The following is a 24,313-nucleotide window of genomic DNA, read 5'->3' on the forward strand; positions in this document are numbered from 1 at the left end:
GTTTCTGGCCTTGGTTTTGCAACTAACCCTTCCTCATCTTGAATGGTAATCACATTGAGTTGCTCTCTTGGGTTAGATTTAGTGTTGCTTGGTAGGCTACCTTGTAGTCATTCGGAAATCAACTTAGCGAGCTATCCAATCTGAGTTTTGAGCCCCTGGATTGATGCTTGTTGATTTTTGAGTGCCGTCTCGGTATTTTGAAAACGAGTTTCTAACATCGATATGAATTTGGTTAGCATCTTCTCAAGGTTCGGGTTTTTCTTCTGCTGGTACGGGGGTTGCTGAAAGCCTGGATGGGGTGGTGGTCTCTGATTTCCTTGGCCTCCCCATGAAAATTTTGGATGGTTCCTCCAACCTGCATTGTAAGTCTTGTTATAAGGATTGTTTTGAGATCAAGGATTGTTACCCATGTAATTTAACTGCTCGTTCTACATGTTGTGGTCATAAGGTGGGTATTCTGAACTGCTTGATCTACCTCTACTTGCTTCACACTGCATTACTAGCTGAACCTGTGAGGAACTAAAAAAACCATCAATTTTCTTATTTAAGAGTTTTACCTGAATAGAGATCATGGTGACCGAATCAACGTTATAAACGTCGGCTGTTTTCGTTGGCTTTGTCCTCATGACTTGCCACTGATACTTATTTAGTGACATCTCCTCTATAAATTCATAGGCATCTTCAGGTGTCTTATTATTCATGGTTCCGCCAGCAGCTGCGTCAACCATCTGCCGAGTCGAAGGGTTCAGGCCATTGTGAAACGTTTGGACCTATAGCCAGAGTGGTAACCCATGGTAAGGGCATCTTTGAAATATGTCCTTGTATCTCTCCCATGCATCGTAGAGTGTTTTTAAATCCATCTGTACAAAAGAAGAGATATCATTACGTAATTTAGCTGTTTTAGCAGGCGAAAAATGTTTTAATAAAAAATTTTCGATCATTTGTTCCCAAGTAGTGATTGATCCTCATGGCAACAAGTTCAACCATTGTTTAGCCTTCTTCCTCAACGAAAAAGGGAATAACTAAAAGCGAATGGCATCATCAGAAACGCCATTAATTTTAAATGTATCACATAGTTCCAAAAAGTTTACCAAGTGAGCGTTGGGATCTTCGTCTTGCAAACCATCAAACTGAACAAACTGTTGGATCATTTGAATGGTGTTAGGTTTCAGTTCAAAATTATTTGCAGCAACAGTAGGCCTAACTACGCTCGATTTACTGGATCAGCAGCAATCGCAGGAGGTAGCGAATTTTCTTGGTTTTCAGCCATCTCCTTGGTTGTGGTTGAAGTATCATCCTCTTGCTCGTCCTCTGTGTATCTTAGGCTTCGCCTTCTTTCTTGTCGTTTTTATGAACTGTGCAGTCGATCTCACCATTAAAAAGTAGTGGTCCTGACAGGTTTCTTCTGGTCATAAACTAGAAAAACCTATCAGAAGAAAATAAATGAAAAATTAGAAAAGAAAATAAAAATTTAAGTTGCAATAAAAGTAAAATGGCTAAAGTAATAAAAATCAAGTGTTCCTAATATCCTAGTTCCCCGACAACGACGCCGAAAACTTGATGCGTGATATTTGTAACAGGTTTTAAATATTTATAAATGAATCGTACTTGAGACTAACTTATTATCACGATTAAGGCAAGTGTCCCTATCGAACAGTAGTATAGTTCAGCAAGATCGGATTGTCGAACCCAAAGGAACTACGAGTACTAGTATTTACTTACTTTTCATTATCTAGCCTAAAAATTAAGAGGTTTGGTTATCTAAACTAGTTACTAACTACGAATGCACAGAAAGAAAATTTGGGAAAATACTTTTGGGAAAATTTGATTGATTAAGACAATACTAAGGAAAAATCCACCTGGACTTCACTTGTTATTTGACTCTGAATCAGACAATTTATTCATTTGACTTGATCCGTAGAAATCCCTAAGTTATATTATTATCTCTCTCGAGACTAATAATGTTTAACCCTAGGTTGAATAATTGAAATCTCTTTCTAATTAACACCCTAGAATTGCAATAACTCGATCTATGGATTCCCTTATTAGGTTTCACCCTAATCCGGTAAAATCTTATCACCCTATCTCTAGCCGTGCAATCAACTCCGCTTAATTATGAAAAATTTACTCTTAGACAGGGTCTACTCCTCCTCTAAATAAGAGCTTAACTTGAATCGATATCCTGGAATATCAAAACAAAAGTTAAGAAAACATAATTAAGAACAAGTCAAATATTTATCATACAATTCAGATAATAATAACAAGATCCGTCTTAGGTTTCATTCCCCTTAGGTATTTAGGGGGTTTAGTTCATACTTATGAAAGAAAACATCTCAAAAGCATAAAGATAACAAAATAGAAGAAAACCCAAAACTCCTGAAGAACTTGAAGGGAGATATTCAGTCTTGATGATGAATCCAGCCTCTAAGATGGATCAATCGGCTTTCCTTGAGTAATTCCTCGCTTCTCTTCTGCCGTCCCCTTATAAGTGCCTCCTCAGTTGTTTAAATAGGCTTTTGGATGCCTAAGAGCCCTAAAAATTGGCCTTTTCCAAATAGGACTATACTTGGGCTGGCAGGGACACGCACGTGTGACATGCCCGTGTGCGATTACTCCAGCCTATGGTCAAGGCTGTTGAATAGGTATGGGCGTGTAGTATACTAGTGTAAGTCATGCTTCAATCTTTCCAAATGGACACGATCATGTGACACACCCGTGTGAGGAAGTCCAGGCCGTGTTGATTTCCCACATGGGTCTATTTTCTCCGTTTTATGCCCGTTTCTCGCTCTTTTTACTCTCCTATGCTCTTTTAAGTATAAAAAATGAAATTAAAGGATTAGGAGCATCAAATTCACCAAATCTAAGGAGAAACCATTCATAAATGGGCTAAGCATGGGATAAAAATATGTATAAATTACGGTTTATCATATTGAAAGTGAGAAGAGTCCTAAATCAAGCGAACCTTGTTCTAATATTATTATTGATTTGGAAGATAATTAGGGAGAAACTGAGGCTAATATCCCAGAGGGGATCTTGGATACAAATATTATTCCTAATGTTTCTCAACCAGTTTTTAATGTTGGAAAGGGGACTGGGCTTGGATTGAAGTTGGATAAAGAGAAAGGCAAATGACCAGCCTATCATTGATGAGAATTGTAATCCTCGTGCGTTGAGAAGGGAGGATGGGCATATTTCAAATGTTCAACCAAAATTTCTTAAGGGGAAAGCTTCAACATCTTTTCCACTTGAGATTAAAATAGTGAAATGGAGTAACATTCGCAATAGTCCAAGACGATTTAGGGTAGAATCCAAGCAAGGCTAAAAGGTTGGTTTCAACGTCGAAAGTGTTGCATGCCCTTTCTGAGTCAATTAGTGTGGTTAGCGACGAAGTAGAGACTTAACATGAAGAAGCTGTGGACGTGGAAACTCCATATGATGTGGGTAAAAATATGTAAAATCAAGTTTGAGCAAATTTCCATCATCTTTTTTCTTTAAATTTTCTTGAGTCTTACTATTTTCACTTGGAACTGTTAGGGATGCAGTAATTCTCAATTTCATTACATTATTTGGTAATTACTTAGACTGATTTTGAGCCCTCTCATTGAGTAAAAGCGAAGAGGTTTGCAAGTGGCATATGGGTATTATGGAATGACTCAATTCAAATTGATATCATTTCTAATCATTTTTAATTTGTTCATATGGGTGTAAAGGTGATTAGTAATGGTAAATTTTTCAAATTGACAATTTTGTATGGTAGTCCCAATTCGACAAAGAGATAAGAATTGTGGTGTTGTTTAGATTGGCTTGTAGGTAGCATTATAGCTCTATGGCTTCTTGCAAGCGATTGGAATGCGGTTCTTAGTTCAGAAGATTATAAAAGGGCTGAGGATGATTCTACAAAGGTGTGCAACACATTTGAAGCTTTTTTTTTCAACAATAGTTTACGGGATATGGATTTTGTTGGGCCTAAGTTCATATGGAGTAGAGGGGAAACTTGTGAAAGAATGGATAGGGCTATTTTTAAAATTGACTTGAATCTGACTTTTTTGAAATATAAAGTCCAACACCTTCATCGTTTGAAGTGGGATCATCGACCTTTATTAATAAAATTGGATGATGAATTAAAGCATAGGATTAAAAGTCCTTTCATATCTTTTACAGGGTGGCTTTTGCATGAATCTTTTCTTGATTTTGTTAGATTGAATTGGAATGAAACAGGGAGCATAGTAGAGACTATTTGTTGAATTTTTCAAGCATTGGAATAGATATGTTTTCAGAAATATAATTATACGAAAGAGGATGATTAATGTGAAGCTCAGAAGAGTGCAAGATGCTATGGACATCCGTCCTATTAGAAAGTTATGGAAGTTGAAGTTGAGTCTCGATCAGAGTTAAAGTTTATTATTGATATGGAGGAACTTTTTTAGATCCAAAAGTCAAGGTACGATTAGGTAGTTAATGGTGATAGAAACATAAAGTATTTCTTTCATACTATAGATCATCGTAGAAGTAACAGGATTGAGGCACTCCTATTTAGTGATTGGAAATGATGTTTTGATTTTGAAACCCTTACACTTGAAGCCTTATTCAGTGAAAGGTACTGTTGTTGGTGGCTTATAGAATGGTGACATGTTTCCTAGCCTTACAGAAATGGATCATGGTCGACTTTCTGCTGAGATTAATAATGCTAAAGTGAAGGAAGCATTGGATACTATGGCCTCTCTCAAAGCATCAGGTATTGATGGCTTGCACGTAAATTTTTTCAGAGTCAGTCAGATATGATGGGACCTACTATGTGTTGTATTGTTAAAGATTCCTTTATTAATGAATTAATTGACCTAGAGATTAACAAATCCCTAATTTTGTTAATTCTGAAACTTAAACCACCAGAGTTGCTATCTCTATTCGAACCATTAGTCTTTGCTCAATTCTCTACAAAAACATCACAAAGGTTATAGTGCACAGACTGAAACTAGTTTTGCCAAAGCTAATTGCTCCTAACCAAGAAAGCTTGTTGTTGTTATAGTTATCATTGATAACATCCTAATTGCACAAGAGGCTTTTCATTCTATGAAAATAGAACAAGGTCGAAATGGTTGGATGGCAATCAAAGTGGACCTTGAGAAAACATATGATCGCGTTCATGGGATTTTTTAGAAGAGATGCTCAAGTGTGTCAAGTTTCCTTTAGATCTTTATGAGTTGTGTTACGACTTTGTATATGCAAATTCTCTAGAATGGAGAGTTCACTTTGGAGTTTAAACCTACTAAAGGAATTCAGCAAGGTGACCCGCTATCACCGCATTTTTTTGTACTCTGTAAAGGAAAGTTAGGTCATTGTATCCAGAAGGCACTTTCAGATGGTTTATGGAAACCAATTAGATTATCAGTGGATGAACTCGCTATTTCTCACCTCTTCTTTGCAAATGATCTAGTTCTTTTTTGCAAGGAAAATATGGAGCAAGCGGGTATTATTGAATATGTTATTTTAAAATTTATTTTTCTAAGCACCGAATAAACACGCAGAAGACTCAAGTCTTTTTCTCAAAAAATGTTGATAATGCTAAAAATACTATTAGTAGACAATTCGGGGTAAGTCAGGAAATGAACTTGGGAAAATATCTCAAGGTGACACTATTCCATAAAAGGGTTATGACTAGAACTTATGTGTTTCCTTTGTGTAAGATTAAAGCATGGAAATTTGGTTAGGATGCTAAGCTTTAGCTTTAACTAAGAGAGTAACACTCACTAAATCAATTATGAATGCAATCTTGATTTATTTCATGCAATCTGCTCTTTTTCCTTTGAGTATTTGTAAAGAACTTGAAAAGTTTATTCAAAATTTTATTTGGGGGTCGACGACATCAACAACTAAAACTACTATGTTAAATTGGGATAAATGATGAGAACTTTATGATCGAGGAGGTTTAGCTTTGAAGCGTATTCATGAGTAGAATAGGTCATTTATTTTGAAGCTTGGTTTTGGAATGTTATCTAACTTGGACTCTTACTGAGTGCAAATCTTGCACACAAAGTATGGTTTAGATGAAGGGTGTTCATTGAATATAGAACGAAGGAATTGTAGCTATGTGTGGAGATCATTGTCTACGGTTTGGATGGATTTGAGGAGGAGTGTGTTTTGGCAGTTTGCTGATGGTCGCAACACAAAATTTTGGGCAGACATATGGATTAGTGAATTGGGTCCTTGTAACACCCCTAACCCATATTCGTCACCGAAATAGGGTTACAGAGCATTACCGGAGTTTACAGATTAAGTACACACATTTCATATCATTTCTCTTTTATATCAGAAATCAATCATAAACAATCATATTTTCCCTTATATGAACCCTCGAGGCCCAAAATATGCAATAGAAATAGGTCAGGACTAATCCGACTACTAAGAGAATTTTTTGCAAAATTTCAAAAAATTTTCCAAGGTGCAGGTTACACACGCCTATGTGGCCAGGCCATGTGTACATTCAAAATAAGGCACATGGTCGTATCCCATCCCGTATTAGTACTTGTGTAACTCTCTGACTTGAGTCACACGGCCAAGTCACATGCACCGTGTACTAGGCCATGTGTAAGTGCAGGGGTCACACGGCCAAGTCACATGCACCTTGTACTAGGCCATGTGTAAGTGCAGGGGTCACACGGCCAAGCCACATGCCCGTGTGTCAGGCTGTGTGATCAATTTTGATCATTCTATTTGAAATTCTAAAGATGCAGAGTACACATGGCCAATTCACACACCCGTGGGACACACGGCTGAGAGACACGCCCGTGTCTCTCCCTATGTGGATGAAATAAGGCCATTTCTAAGCCATATTTCTCACTCAATTGATCTTCCACCTACATAAACACTTTAACACATACACAAGCCAATCCAAGATTTTTAAACCAAGCCAAAAATCAAGTCTTATGCATGACATATTACTTCATAAATCCATATTTCCAAACTTACCTATTGGACCAAAAATACATTTAGACATACTTATGAAATTTACTATCATTTGTCCATACTTAACACTCATATCAAACATGACATTATCTCATATATATATATATATATATATATATGTTTGTATATACACATCAAAACACATTGATCACAAGCCATTCCAATGGCTAATTATAACCAAAACACATATTTCTCATACCTATAAATGTCATAATACCAAAATCTAGATCTTTACAAATACTGAAATGAGCCAAAAGATAGTGTGATGATGCTCCGACTAGATTCCAACCACTTCGAGCTTCCAAATTACTATAAAACAAGAAAAATAATATAGGGTAAGCATATTATGCTTAGTAAGTTTGTATAACGGGAAATTAACTTACCATTCATTTACATTTAAAATAAGCATGCAAAAATTCATCCAAAGAAATTTGGCAATTTGCCTAAACACGTATAATCTCAAGAAACATGTTATGTCATGTAATTCATGTGAATATCAAGAAACATGGATGAGCTCATCATGTAACAATTTTTCATGTACATATGTTTTCCACATCATATATTCATATAACATATACATTTCCATCATAATTTATCTCAAATTCAAATTATCCCATGTCAGAAGTTTGCCCATTGAATTTATTAGAAATATTGATGGATACACATGTAGTACACTTGAAGTGTACAAACTATAATATGTCAATTCATATTCGGGAGTGCTCCTTAAAGCACATAATCAGGAAGCCCTCTCTTGAGCCATATAACAGGAAGCTCATGTGAACCAATAACAGGTACATCCGAAGAGCCATTAATCGGGAAGCTACTGATACCCATGTATCGGGAAGTTCAAGCGAGTCATACCGAGAAGCTCCTGAGAACCATTAATAAGGAAGATCAAACAGAGCCTTTAATCGAGAAGCTCACAAAGAGCCATGTAACGGAACGCTAATAAAAGCCGCAGTGTGTGTAGAACACATACAGAACCAGAACCGATCGGGAGGCTTTGAAGAGCTATTTACGAGAAGCTCGTAAGAACCATATAACGGGAAGCTCAAGAGGGCTAATAATGGGACGCTCTTTCGAGCTGTGGTGTGTCCGCAACATATGCAGGACCACAACTAATTCGGGAATCTTGTATCCATCGAATTTCATTTATTCAAACTGGACTTAACATTTATCGGACTTTGTCGAATATGTAATCAATTTCATATACATGGAAATTACACAAGTCATATATATATACACAACATTCAATTTCAAATATATAAACGTACACAATTTAATTACACGTACTTATCTTAACAAGTGTTTGGTACTTTGTTGTCTACTAGTTTGACACTTTCTCTTTTCCTCGATCCAATTTCTTATTTGGTCTATCCAGATCTATATGAGTAAATTTAACTCAATTTAATACAATTCATATTTAATTCAATCCAATTCACATCCTAGGTAAAATTATCATTTTGTCCCTATTCTTTTGATTAATTACAATATCATCCCTAGGCTCGAAAAATGAAATTCATGCAATTTAATCCTTATTCCAAGCCTAGTCAATTTTTATATGTAACATTACTAGCCCATATATTTCATAAAATTTAGAATTTTTCCATGAATTTTACAACTTTTCAATTTAGTCCCTAAATCATAATTTCATCAAAATTCCCTTTACAAAAGTTGTTTATCTATCAACAATCTTTCATTTTCTACCATAAAAATTCATAATTCAACTATATTCATCCATGGAAAAACCCTAGTACTTTGATAAATTTTCAAATTAATCCCCCAAGATAGCTAAATTAAGCAATTACAATCTCAGAAACATAAAAATTACTAAAAACAGGACTTGAATACTCACTTAATTGAGCCAAATAAGCTTGCTATCTTCAAGCTCTTCTAACTAGGGTTTCCATGTAAAAATATTTTGGAAAGATGATGAAAAATATGATATTTTATTTATTTAATCACTTATCATCTTTTATTATTTTTACTTTACAATTTAGTTATTTTCTTTATTTCATTTTCCATGGATGACTAAGCATACTTATCTACTAACTCCTCTTAATGGTCTATTTTCCATATAAGGACCTCAAATTTTGAATTCCATAGCTATTTGATACTTATAGCTACTAGAACTCAACTTTTACATTTTATGCAATTTGGTCCTCTATCAAAATAGACATGTAACCAGTAATCTTAACGAAATTTTTATACGACATTCCTATCATAATGCAGACCATAAAATAATATTAAAATAATTTTCCTTACAGACTCGGATTTGTGGTCCCAAAACCACTATTTTGATTTCAATGAAAACAGGTTGTTACAACTCTCCCCCCTTAAAGAATTTTCGTCCTCAAAAATCCTACCACTAAACAGGTTTGGATACTGCTTTTTCATTGTTTCCTCTGATTCCCAGGTAGCTTCTTCTATACCATGTTGTTGCCAGAGGATTATTACTAAAGCTACCTTTTTATTTCTCAGTTCTTTCATCTCATGTGCTAGAATTTTGATCAGTTCTTCACTATAGGTCATATCAGGCTAAATCTTGACATCTGTCAAAGAGATAACATGTGAAGGGTCTGACTGATACCATCATAACATAGACACGTAAAAAAAATTTTGAATCTTTTCTAGTTTTAGTGGTAGTGACAATCGTTACGCAACAGGTCTGATTCTTTCAATAGCCCCCCATACAGCCTGATAAACTACGGACTCAATTTGCCTTTACGGCCAAACTGAAGAACTTTCTTCCAAGGTGATACTTTCAGGAATACCTTATCACCAACCTGAAACTCTATTTCTTTTCTTTTAAGATCTGCATAAGATTTTTGATGATCAGAAGCTGCTTTCAAACTATCTCTAATCACTTTCACTTTTTCTTCGATTTCGCGAATCAAATCAATTCTGTGTATCTTTTTCTCACTGAGCTTAGTCCAATACAACGGAGTTCTACATTTATGACCATACAGAGCCTCATATGGTTTCATTTTAATACTATACTGATAGCTATTATTATATGCAAATTTAACTAAAGGCAGATACTGTTCCCAATTGCCTTCGATTTCTAGAACACAACACTAAAGCATATCTTCTAAAATTTGTATTACACGTTCGAATTTACCATCTGTCTGAGGATGGAATGCAGTACTGAAATGTAATTGTGTACCTAAAGCTTCTTGTAACTTGTTCTAGAATCAGGATGTGAATCATGGATCTCTATTAAAAATAATGGAGACTGGCACTTCATGTAATTTGACAATCTCTGAAACATTCAACTCTGCTAATCTATCTAGAGAGTAATCCATACATACTGGAATAAAGTGTGCAGACTTCGTCAAAAGGTCAACGAGTACTCGAATGGCATCTTTCTTTTTCGGAGATAAGGGTAATCCTGACACAAATTCCATAGTAACTCTTTCCCATTTCCATTCTAGTATTGTGACTGGCTGTAATAATCTCGAAGGTACTTGATGTTCAGCTTTAACTTGCTAACATACCAAACATCTAGATACAAATTCATAAATATCACGTTTCATTCCCGGCCACCAGTATATCTTTTTCAAATCATTATACATTTTATTACTTCCCTGATGCACGGACATAAATATGCTTCGTGCAAAATCTTCTGTATAAGCTCTGAATTCTTTGGTACATAGACTCTACCTCTGAATAACAGACAATCATTAGGTCCAATATGAAATTCTGAATCGGAAGTCAACTCATATTGTACTTGTTTAGCTTGTAACTCATCATCATTTTTCTGAGCTTTACAAATCTGCTGTAGAAATGTCAGTTTAGCTTTTAGCTCCACTAAGATTGAACCATCATCAAACAATGACAATCAGGTATTCATGGCTCGTAAAGCAAATAAAGACTTTCTACCCAAAGTATTTGCAACCACATTTGTTTTTCCCGAATGATAATAAATAACCAAGTCATAGTCTTTCAACAATTCAAGCCACCTTAGTTGTCTCAAATTCAAATCTTTTTGCGACATCAAATACTTTAAACTTTTATGATCAATGAATATATGGCATTTCTCAGGAAACAGATAGTGTCGCCATATTTTCAGAGCAAATATAATCGCTGCTAATTCTAAGTCATGTATCGAGCAATTCTTTTCATATGGTTTTAGCTGTCTAGAAGCGTAGGCTATTACTTTACCTTCTGCATCAAAACACAACCTAAACCATTCAACGGTGCATCACTGTAAATTACTAATTCCTTACCTGATTCAGGCTGAACTAGAACTGGTGCTTCAATCAATAGGGCTTTCAACTGGTCAAAACTTTGCTAACATTTATCAGTCCATTCAAATTTCACATCTTTTTCCAATAGTCGTGTCATCGGTGAAGCTATCATCGAGAACCTTTCCACAAATCTCTAATAATAACCAGGTAATCCCAAAAACTTCTGCCTTCAAATACATTTTTTGGTGGTTTTCAATTAACAATTGCTGAAATTTTATCTGGATCCACACTAATACCTTCAGAAGACACTATATGTCCAAAAAAACCAACTTCCCAAAGCCAAAATTCATATTTCTTAAATTTAGCATACAGTTGTTTGTCACACAAGGTTTGTAGAAAAATTCTCAAATGATTAGCATGTTCGATTTCATCTCAAGAATATACCAGGATATCATCAATTTATACAATAACAAATCTATCCAGATACAGTCTAAAAATTCTATTCATTAAATCCATAAATACCACAGGTGCATTAGTCAAGCCAAACAGCATCACAAGGAATTCATAATGCCTATACCTAGTTCTGAAGGCTATTTTTGGTACATCTGAGTCTTTAACTCGTAACTAATAGTAACTAAAACGAAGATCTAACTTCGAAAATACTGTAGCACATTTCAACTGCTCAAACAAGTCATTAATACAAGGTAGTGGATACTTATTCTTGATTGTAACTTTCTTGAGTTTTCTATAATCAATACACAATCTCAAGGATCCATCTTTCTTCTTAACAAACAGAACCGGTGCACCCCAAGGTATAGAACTAAGTCTAGTGAAAACTCTGTCAGTCAGTTCTTCCAACTGTGCTTTCAACTCTTTTAATTATGTAGGGGGCATTCTATATGGTGCTATAGATATCGGTGTTGTTCCTAGAACAAGAACTATATAAAATTCAACCTCTCTAACTAGTGGTAATCTGAGTAACTCTTGTAACATCCCGAATTAGGGCCTACTCAGGACAATGGTTTTGAGACCACAAATCTGATATAGAAATAATTATTTTATGACTATTATAAGACCTATGATGTGTTTTCATACTTGTGTGAAAATTTCATGAAGAAATTTTATGGATAAAGTGTCTAATTTGACATTAGGGACTAAATTGTAAAAGATGCAAAATGTGAGTTCTAGAAGCTTTTAGCATGAAATTGAATTGGATCATTAATTAGAGGTCTTTAAATGGTAATTTGACCAAGTTCTAAATTTTGGACAAAAATGAGCTTGGATAGATAAAATTTCAAAGAAAGGCATTAAGGGTATTTTGGTAATTAGGTAATTAAATGGACTAAAAGACAAAATAAAAGCAAAAATTTGTCCATCTTTTCTTCCCCATGGTTGTGTGAACCAAGAAGACACCATGGCTAGGGTTTTCAAGCTTCCAAGCTCAATAGTAAGTGCATTCAAGCCCCATTTTTTATGTTTTTTGCATTTTTGAAGTCCTTGTAACATGATCTACCCATTTCTAGCCATATTTTAAAGTGTATTGCGGATACCTAACAGCCTATGTGAACAGACCCGTGAGTAGCTCGAAAGCGATCAACATGTGATATGTGATATGAGATCCGGTATAAGACCATACTTGGGATATGGCATCGGCATAGAGATGGGTTCTACGTGTAGGACCATGTCTAGGACATTGGCATCGTATGAGATTTCTTTAGTAAGATTTCGAGTATCCAATAATATTCGAAGTGTTCAACGGGAATTTCAATGGATAATTCAAGGTGTAATTCATTGAGTTTGTCCAAGATAAGAAAGTAAGTGATTATAAAATGAGGTAGTACAAGTACGTACTCAAAACTCATGAGCAATGAACTTATTGTGATGAATATGTGGTAAGAATGTTAATGAGATAGTATGCTTGCAAGAATGATCACTATAATGACCCTGTGAGTATGGATTTTATATTCATGAGGTGTAAATATATGATGAATCTGATTGTTGAACATGTGTAGGACTTTTAGATTAATGTGATTTGAGACATAATGTGCTTATCCTTTAAGTTTGTGATTTGTGAATAATGTCAAGCTATATGACTTGAGAAGCATGATTACACTTAAGTAATATGCATTTGTAGTACATATGCTAAGATGATTAGTCGAGTGTTAAGATGTACATTTATGAAGAGGTTATGATTGCTTGACCAAAACCTAAGCACGATAAGCTATGATATAGTTTAAAAAGAATGAGCTTTATAATCGATTGATTAGTAATTATGAGAACATTTTGATGGAATTGGTAAATGTCTATAAATGGAATACTTATTATTTTCATGCGGGCTTACTAAGCTTTAAAGCTTACTCCCTCCTTTCCATTTCTTTTAGTGTTGTCAGGTCGGCTCGAGGAATGGAGATCGTCGGAGGCAGCATCACACTATCAAATTATCAATTTGGGGTATTGAAAGTCTTAAATGTTTTAGAGTGAGTGGCATTTATAGAGGCTTAATTATCATGATATGTGTTTTTTTATGATTTGGCCAATGATGTTAGCTTATATTGATTCATTGTACATAGCCATGAGATGTGGTTTATATTGGTTATGGGTTTGTAAGCCTATTTAAAACACCCCTTACCCAAGTCCGAGGCCGAGACTGGGCACGAGGCATTACCTGACTTAAACGCATACATATAATCATTTCTGAGTTATATAAACTAGATCAAATTTAAAACTTTTCACTCTTAATCTAGGATTTCTTAATATGGGCCTACAAAGCCCAAATCACACTTTGGAAACAATCTGGGATTAATCCAAACACCTTTGAAAACTTTGAAAAATGTCACTTGAAACAAGGGCACATGCCCGTGTGGAAAGGCGACATGCCCGTGTGGCCATTTTGACATGGTCGTGATGAAGGCCCATGTGGTTCACACAGCCTAAGCACAAAGGGACATGCTCGTGTCCCAAACCCGTGTGAATTTAATTCCAAATTCAAATCTACAGGGGTTTTCACACTACCGGGCACACGCCCATGTCTATAGCCCGTGTCCCTCACACGGCCATGACACGCCCGTGTCACAGCCTGTTTGTAAAAACCTTGACATCTTGTTTCTGAAGTCAGCAACCAATTAGGGGCACAAGGCCAAGGCACACACCTGTGGCTAGGGACTGTGTTCTCCATACGGTTGAGACACACGATCATGTCTCTGCCCGTGTGTTTACTACCATTCATATTGACTTGCAAATTCAAGGTACAGGGGACACACGGTCAGACAATACGCCCATCAGGCTGACCGTATGTCGCACACAGCCTAGACATACGCCCGTGTGTTTACTAGTGTAGACAAAAATAAGGCTATCTAGCAAGCCTTTTTGCCACCCTTACTTGCACTAACTTATACCTCATCAATGTTACCAATTCCATGTATCAACATTAGACCAATTCAACCATAACATGATAATTAAAAATGACCTTCATCACACTATAACAATCCAGGCATGAACTTACTCCTTCATGCAATATCATCAATTGTTGTAGCCTTATACAAAATGAAGGGTTTCGTCCCAAGCCAACATATTCGGCCAAACAATAAAGACACAAAATCTAAAAGACAAAGTCCTATACATGCCATAATCAAAATAAAAGAACTAACTATGCCAAGTACTTCAAATGATAGTGTGAACGAGTCCTCTGACGGTATCTGATCCACGACTAATTTGGCAGCACTACAAGGAAATGGAAAGGAAAAATGGGTAAGCATAAAGTTTATTAAGTCGCATGTAAATAATGAAATAACTACAAGTTACCATAAGAGATCAACTCTCAATATAACTCAATTTGCACACGAAAGTGAGGATTCATAAATATTAATTGTTCATATTCATCTCTCACCAAGCATACAACGTTGGTTGAATTCACAATTCATACTTCATGTAAAATACACAAATGGTCATTAGCATAACTTACTCACTTTCCTTCTTTACTAAACATACAACGTAAATGAAGCTCATATTTAGTAATTCTCATTTAGGTACCTGTTCCACTCACCACATGGTCATAAGTTCTCTCATATTGATATAAACCATAAATCTCCCGCTGAAGCATTTGGAATACTACAGGATATTCAATAGCCCCAACATGGGATAAGATGCCGACGCCATGTCTCAAACATGGTCTTACACTGGCTAGCATATCAAAGTCGATGCCATGTCCTAGACAGGTCTTACACTGACTTTCATATATAGAGGCCGATTTTGTGTCCCAGATAGGTCTTACACTAGCTCTCATCTATCGGTGTCGATGTCATGTCCCAGACAGGTCTTACACTGACACACAACAAGCAGACGCCATGTCCCAAACAGGTCTTACACTAGCTTGTATATCTCGAGCCTCATGCATGTCCCAGAAATGTCTTACACTAGCTCTCGTCTCAATGCCGATGCATGTCCCAGACATGTCTTACACTGGCTTGTATATCTTGAGGTCGATGCATGTCCCAGACATGTCTTACACTAGCACACATATCACCCAATGTCATGGCATGAATATCCCAATCTATTCCTACTGTTCAACTAAAAGTCTTTGTTACATTAATTCTCATACAAAAATTCATGTCAAACTAATTGTATGATACATGATAACATTTAATTTGCATTATTTACGTACAACTTACCTTGGTTTACAAAATGTGGGCAACTAATCAACCTAATCCACAAGCTTGGCCTTTCCTCGATCCAAGTCTGATTTTTGTATTCTTGATCTAAAATGGAAACATTTAGTCATTTAATCATCAATTAAATCTAAACGCTCAATAATTTATAATTTGGGCAAAATGACCATTTTGCCCCTAGACTTTCACAAAATAACCATTTTACCCTTAGGCCCGAAAATCGATTTTTATCGAATTTCCTTATTATCCAAGCCTAACTGACCATTTATTTCTCTTATAAAAACCCCAAATTTTCACTATTTCACACAATTACAACCTATTTTATAACTTTTACAAAATGGTCCTTTTAGGTGTTTTCCATCAAAATCAATTTACAAAAGTTGTTTATTTCACAACCATAACTCATATTCTTCCATAAAATTTCAATTAACAACACATATGCTTTCATGGTAAAACCCTAGACTCTCAACCTTTTTGAATATAGTCCCCTCATTAGCTAGATTAAGCTTTAGGGGTTCCAAAAACATAAAAATTATCAAGAAAGGTCACCAAGAAGACTTACTTGCAAGAGTTTAAGGTTGCTAAAAATTTTAAGCTTCCATGGCTATTTTCTTGAAGAGAAATCGGTGGAGAAAGAAGGAGAGAGATGAGAAAATGACAACTTTTCCTATTTGTTTTATTTTATTCAATTTTATCACCTAATTTCACCAAATGTTGACTTTTCTATTTCTTTGTCTCCCATGGCCGGCCACCTCTCTCAAAAGGGTCTATTTGCCCTTTAAATACCTTCACAATAGGATTCATAGTTAATTTACACCTTTAGCTAATAAAATAGGACTTTTACACTTTATGCGATTTAGTCCTTTTTCACAATTAAGCATGCAATCGTTAAAATTAATTCACCAAAATTTTCATGCACCTTCATAATCATGCTATAACCCATAAAATATCAATAAAATAATTTTTTTGACCTTGGATTTGTGGTGTCAAAACCACTGTTCCGACTAGGCCCGAAATCGAGCTGTTACACTATTTATCTATGCTAATGTCTTGAGATCTGGTTATGTGTATGCATGTGCTAAGATTTCATATGATGTGGTTACCCTTGTTTGCTATGAATGGATAGTGTCATGGCATATATACATGTGTGCTTGAAGAATGCATTATGACCAATCGAAGTGGTCATAGCCATAGAATAAATGTGTGATATGGTAATAAGATAATAATGCCCTAAATAAGAATGCTTGATGGTTAAGTTGGGATTAATTGGTAAGTTGATAATCATAGTATAAAGGTAAAAGTAGTGATCAAAATGACAATGCTAAATAAATGTGAATTGGTTTGTTTAGATGTGGTAATAATGAATGCGTGGAATACATGGATGATGGCATGTAAATGCTATAATTGTACCTTAAATGAGGATGTTTAATCATTAAATTGATGCTATGTTATATGCCTTTGATGTGTATAAGTATGGTTGGGATTAAGAGTAACAAAAGGCTTGGAAAGTAACCTAAGTATTGGCTACACGGGCAGAGATACGGCTGCGTGCTTCAGCCATGTGTAGGACACGGCCTGGAGACATGGGCGTGTGTCCAAGGCATGTGAAGTCTGCACTTAATTTGTGAGAATTTAATTAGCCACACGACCTAGCACACGGGTGTGTGGCTTGGCCATGTGGTTCATTTTGTTTGCTAATGTCATAAACAGAGAGTTACAAGGCCTGAGGACACAGGCGTGTCCCTGTGTCCACACGGGCATGTGACCCTATTGCATGAAAAATTTTCTAAGTTTTCCCAAAATTTATCAAAGTTCTCGGTTTGGTCCCAAACCGCTCTCAATGTTTGTTTTGGGTCTCGTAGGCTCATACAAGGGACAATTTGCATATGAATGAATGAATTTGATTAGAACTAAATTTTATGGCCCAGTTTTACATGTTTGCTTGTGTTTAAGTTCGATAATGCCTCGTATCCTGTCCTGACATCGGACACAGGTAAGGAGTGTTACATTTAGTGGTATAAGAGCTATGGTTTAGTCAGTTCTCGGATTAACCTAACATGTGTAAAAGTGTAGCTATACATGCAATAAATTTGTGATAGTGTGATGTCTCCCGGCGCGAATGAGAACTATCTTGTTTAGACAGAAGTACTCTCCAACTGAGCTGCACTCGACCATGTTGATAGTGGTACTAAAGTATTTGAGTGAAGTACAACTATGATGAGTGAAAAATCAAAAAGGTATGAATAGGGGCTCATGATATGTATGTGATGAGGTATGATATGGATGTTTATGTTGTCATAAGCTCATCCATGTTTGCTTGATATTCGTATGATGTTATGTGCTCGATTAAGTGAATGTGACGAGTAAAGTCACCCAAAATTCATAAAATATATGCATGAGTGCACTTGTATAAATAAGATAATCAAAAAATTTGTGAAACATGGATATGTGTGGGAACTTTCTTGAAATGAATTGTATAACTGTGATGATATTATAATGATGATGAAAGTTATGTCATATGGGTAGATATGAGAATCGAGTTAGAGGCCTTATGACCTCGCCCCCTCTTTACCAATGAGGTGTCTTATAATGAAATTTCACAAGAATTATGTTGAATAGGCTCACAAGTATGAAACCAAAGAGTTCGATGGTAGAATAGCTATAAATATGATCAAAGACTGAGAATGGGTTGATTAGTAAAGACAGAGCTAGAAAGATACCAGATTAACCTGAAGATTATTCAGTTTACACAATATCTCAGTTAGAGAAGAAGTTAACTTTAGTAAATCGACTTATTCAGGTGCGATGTTGAAAGAACATATTAATTAGAATCTCTTCTGAACTGATTTTCTTTGATGAGAGAAATGATGCGGAAATTAGTGATGGTAGAAATAGTTGATGAAATAATATTTGAAATGTAAGATATTTGAGTGTGGCAGTTACAGTTGAGCCGATTATGACAATCTCTTCTAGGGTATTCTATGTGTTCAATTTTCTTTAGAAGTATTCTTGTGGCTATCTATTTTCTGATGAAACTTTATAGTATGAGAATGTTTTCTAATCATGATATTAAATGAAAGCATTGTTAGTCTGATTGGTTATGATCCGTATTGCTCTATTACTCTCTGGCATTCTATTATATTTCGTCTGTTGGGAATTGACGATGCTATGATTCTATTTCTTCTGATTGTTGTTCTATCCGATATATATATATATGTGAAAAGTACATTGTCTTCGTTGCATTTAATTACAGTGGGTCTACATGATGTTTTCTTCTAGACTTCTTTCCTCTGAGGAATCATCAAGATCTCTACTATTTTCTTATGAGATTTGTTCTCGGTCTTTTGGTATGGTACCGTACCTTGGATTTCTCTATCTTGAATTTCTTTAAATTGATTTTTTGTCATCTTTACTCTATAATCTGTTAATCATGGCTCATATCTAAAGTGTGTTCTTCAACTTGTGGTAAAGATGTCAAATATGGTTATGCTTCTAGTTCAATCATAGTAACGTGGTGATTCTAGTATCCGAATTTCTCTAATTTTCATGTAAGGACTTGACATCGGCAAAGGCATAACTAGTGAAATCACAAGCTCCAATTTGTATGATGAATTTCTTCTCTCAAGTAAGTCGATCAAAGTCAATGCATTGAATCAGGATATCCTTCTTACTTTGAGTTAATGCAATTGTAAATGATCTCTGATTTGCATGATAAGTGAAATATGAAATATTGTATGTTTGAATTGTTCTATCAACCAGAAGAAAGGATTTCTTGAAGTGTTATTAATTAAACAATTAAGATCGACTTAGTTGTTCAATCTGTGGGGGTTATTTGCTTGAAAGATTAAATGAGATATTTATGTAACAGCCCATTTAGGGCCTAGTCAGAATAGTGGTCTAGGGACCATGAATCTGGAGTTGAATAAATTATTTTATAATCATTTAGATGTTATAGCATGTTTATATTAGTGCATAAAAATTTTGGTGAGTTAATTTTGACATTTCTGAGCCCAATTGCAAAAAAGGACTAAATCGCATAAAGTGCAAAAGTCTTAAATTGATAGCTAAGGGTGTCAAATTTTCCATGTATCATAAATTGGGGGCCTTTAAAGTGAAATTATGCCATTAAATAGGTGATGGCCGGCCATGGGACAAGAAATTAAAATAGTCAAGCATGAGGTGAAGTTTGGTGATTTATTTTGACCAAAATGAAATAAAATAAAAGAAAGATGATATCATCCTTTTTTACTATTTCTCTCCATAGAAAATTCAGCCATTTTTTAGGGTTTTGAGCTTCAAAATTTCAGCAACTTATTCCTCTTACAAGTAAGTGATTTACATACTTTTTGTTGATGATTTTTACATTTTTGGACACCTTGAAGCATGAGCTTTCAAATAAGGGGACTATCTTGCAAAATGGTGGAGAGTTTAGGGTTTTGCCATGAAAGCATATGTGTATTTTTTTTGAAATTTTATGGAAGAATATGAGTATTAGATGTGTAATAAACAACTTTTGTGAAGGGTTTTTTCATGAAAACCCTTATTGGGACTATTTGGCATAAGTTGGAAATTTGTTGATAAATGGGTGAGATAGTGGAAATTTTGGATTGTTATAAGAGTATTAAGGGTTTGGCTAGGCTTTTTATAGGAGGAAATTCGATAAAAATTGATTTTCAAACATAGGGTAAAATGGTTATTTTGTAAAAGTCTAGGGGCAAAATAGTCATTTTGCCCAAGTATAGATTATTGAGTGCCTAGATTGATAAAATGATTAAATTTGTGAAGTTTTTTTTATTATAGATCAAGAAATTCAAACTCTGAACTTAGACCGGGGGAAAGCCAAGCAAATTGATTAGACCGACTTGACAGCATATTTTGTAGACAAGGTAAGTTGTATGTAAATAATACAACTACATTGCTAATGTGTGTGTCGATTTGTATTTGAATTAATATAGCATGAATTGGTTGATTTTGGAATTGAGAAAGTATAATGATAATAGAGATAGTAGAGTTCCCATTTGAACCTAGGAAATAAATCGAATATCTATGCCATGACATATAGGTTATTGTGGGCTAATGTAAGACGTGTCTAGCATATGCATCGGCCACATTATGAGAGCCTATGTAAGACCATGTCTGGGACATGGCATTAGCATCGAGACGAGTGCTAGTGTAAGACATGTCCAGGACATGCATCAGCCTCGAGACGTAAGCCAGTGTAAGACATGTCTGGGACATGCATCGGGTACGAGATGATAGTCAATGTAAGACCATATCTGGGATATGACATTGGCACCCTACCCCATTTTGAGGCTTGTCGAATATCCAGTAAAGTTTTGAACAGTTCAACGGTGAGAGATACAGTTTAAGCTAGCGAGTATGGTATAACCGTGTTGTAAGTGGTACAGGTACTTAATTGACATGCATGAGATATGAGCTCGATATATGCTATGAGATTTATATGGATAGTGATGAGTAAGTTGTGCTTATGCCCATTTTTGTGTGATGAGCATGTTGAAGAATGGTAAAATTGTTGTCGTATATTTAATTATATGCAACTTACTAAGCTTTATGCTTACTCCCTCTCTCTTCCCATTTTCTTATTGTGACGCTTAAATAGCTCGAGGATTTAACAAACATCGGAGGCTACAATCACACTATCATCCCAAGCACTCGGTATAGTTAGACTTCTTATTTTTGAGTATGGCATGTATATGGCTTAGACTTTATTGTTTTATGTCCTGGAGAAATTAGCCAAATGTGTGGCTTGGGTTAAATCCTTTCATTTTGTATAAGGCCATGGGTAATGGTCAATATTCATTTTGATATTGTATAGTAGATGTTACTTTTTATGGATAAGTAAATTTGCGCCATTGAAATGTTGTCAATTGTGGTTGATTTGACCATATGATGTGCCCTTGTATTGGTATAGAATGATCTTATGCAGTTTATGTAAGTAAGGTTGGTAAAGAGGCTTGGTAAATAGCCTTATTTTGTCCACACAGGTAGACACACAAGCGTATGTCTTCCCACACGGCCAGCCCCATGGGCGTGTTGTCCGGCTGTGTGTCCCCTACACGTAAATTTTGTAAGTCAGTATGCATGATAGTAAACACACGGGTAGAGACACGGCCATGTGACTCCGCCGTGTGAAAGGCACGGCCTAGCACACGGGCATGTGCCTTGGCCATGTGACCCTTAAGAAATGCTAATGTCAGAAACAGAATGTTCAGGTTTTTGCATACGGACTAGGACACGGGCATGTTATGGCTGTGTGAAGGACATGGGCCAGGGACACGGGCGTGTGCCAGGCCGTGTGAAAACCCCTGAAGGTATAAATTTGGAATTTACTCCACACGAATGACGAAACACGGGCATGTCCCTGTATTGTTTAGGCCATGTGAGGCACACGAGCCAACAGCACGACCATGTCAAATTGATCACACAGGCGTGTTACCCCTTCCACACAGGCATGTGCCCCTGTGTCAAGTGTCATTTTTCTAAAGTTGACTAAAGAACCCAAGTTGGTTTTGAATGATTTTTTATGTGTGTTTTGGGCCACGTAGGCCTATATTAAGGACGTGTTGATAAGCTTAAGAAATTTTTAAATTTTTCCAAGTCTTGGAGACTCGGAATTGGTCGTAAGCACGAGTTTAAGTTAAGTAACGTCTCGTACTCTGTCCCGGCATAGGATACGGTTATTGGGTGTTACAATTTATGTCTGATTCTATTCCCAAATCTGAGAAAAAAAATTCATCTCTCTACTGTAAAGGACAAATAGTCTGAATGAAGAATGTATATTTTTAGAAGACATAGTTATGAGTTAAAATTGTTATGATTCATAAAGTTATCACCTTTGTGAAATTTGAATGGTCTATTACATCTCACCAAGTTTTGACCAGACGAGAACATTGGTAATCGAAGCATTAGACTTTTTTTAGCCTGCATCAGGCAAAGAATTCTTAATTTTCAGTGATGTGTCATTAAGTGGATTGTGATGTGTTGTAAGACTATAAGGCAATATGATAGCTTAAAGTATCCGATGTCATATAAATATTTAAGTTTGAGACAGCGTAAACAATTTGAGTTATTAAAAGAATAATGATTTTCAGTAGTGCATCCTTTGACGGATATAAGATGTGTCCTAGCACAAGAATGTAAAAATATAGCTTATGCTTCCATACGATTAAAGCAACATTCAAGGAATTTTTAGATGTGTAAATTAGAAATTGACTGCTATTGTGTTTGTTTAAAAAGGTTCGATGACATCTTTTGTTCGGTGAAAAATATTACATATTTACTAGTCGCAAGAGTTTAAAGTACCCAGTGTTTCAAAAAGATCTGAAGTTAAGACCACGTCAATGGCTTGGATTATTGAAAGATTGTATGCAACATTGATTCATCTTTGGGTAAAGTAGATACACTTACATATGCTTGAATGAAAATATTTGTCTACTTTGTGAGTATTGATTTCAAAATCAACTTTATTGATGATTTTTTGAATATAGCTAAATTGAAAGCTAACATGAGGTTTTCATTGCAAATCTGAAGATACTCAGAAATGTGATAATAAGTGGTAAACTAAATGGGTATATTAGGAGTTGACTTTTGATTCTGAATTTCAGGATAGATCTGATTATTGTTATTGTTATTATGGGATAAAGGAGTCTATGTGAAAGCTAAACATCTTTTTTGGTAAGATTTTCAGGGACGAAAATCCCTAAATGGGAAAGTTGTAACATCCTGAATTAGGGCCTAATCAGAATAGTGATTTTGAGACCACAAATCTGAAATAGAAATAATTATTTTATGACTATTGTAAGACCTATGATGTGTTTGCATACTTGTGTGAAAATTTCATGAACAAATTCTATGGATAAAGTGTCCAATTTGACATTAGGGGCTAAATTGAAAAGGAAGCAAAATATGAGTTCTAGAAGCTTTTAGCATGAAATTGAATTGGATCATTAATTAGAGGTCCTTAAATGGTAATTTGACCAAGTTTTAAAATTTTGGACAAAAATGGGCTTGGATAGGTAAAATTTCAAAGACATGCATTAAGGGTATTTTGGTAATTAGGTAATTAAATGGACTAAAAGACAAAATAAAAGCCAAAATTTGTCCATCTTTTCTTCCCCATGGCCTTGTGAACCAAGAAGACACCAGGTCTAGGGTTTTCAAGCTTCCAAGCTCAATAGTAAGGGCATTCAAGCCCCGGTTTTGATGTTCTTTGCATTTTTAAAGTCCTTATAACATGATCTACCCATTTCTAGCCATATTTTAAAGTAGGGTTCATGTTTAAAATTTGACCCATGTGCGGCATGCATGTGTTTTGATGTTTAATGGAGGAATATGAAAGTTTCATGTGTGTTTAACATCTTTTACTTAGTGATTTTGAATGAAAACACCTAAAAAGGACCAAATTGTAAAATATGTAAAAGTGGGTAGTAGAAATGTAAAATAAAAAAATTATAGGCTGATATGAGCATGGTATAG

General features: G+C 35.4%; 1 non-coding gene across 1 annotated transcript; it reads left to right on the forward strand.

The window, feature by feature from the left end:
- Window positions 1–786: 786 nt before the first annotated feature.
- On the forward strand, window positions 787–893 carry LOC128287687 (small nucleolar RNA R71). Its single transcript, XR_008278387.1, has one exon. It is a non-coding gene; the product is annotated as a small nucleolar RNA R71 (small nucleolar RNA).
- Window positions 894–24,313: the final 23,420 nt, after the last annotated feature.

The sequence above is a fragment of the Gossypium arboreum genome, chromosome 13, assembly GCF_025698485.1.
Source record: "Gossypium arboreum isolate Shixiya-1 chromosome 13, ASM2569848v2, whole genome shotgun sequence".
In the NCBI taxonomy this organism is placed as follows: domain Eukaryota; kingdom Viridiplantae; phylum Streptophyta; class Magnoliopsida; order Malvales; family Malvaceae; genus Gossypium; species Gossypium arboreum.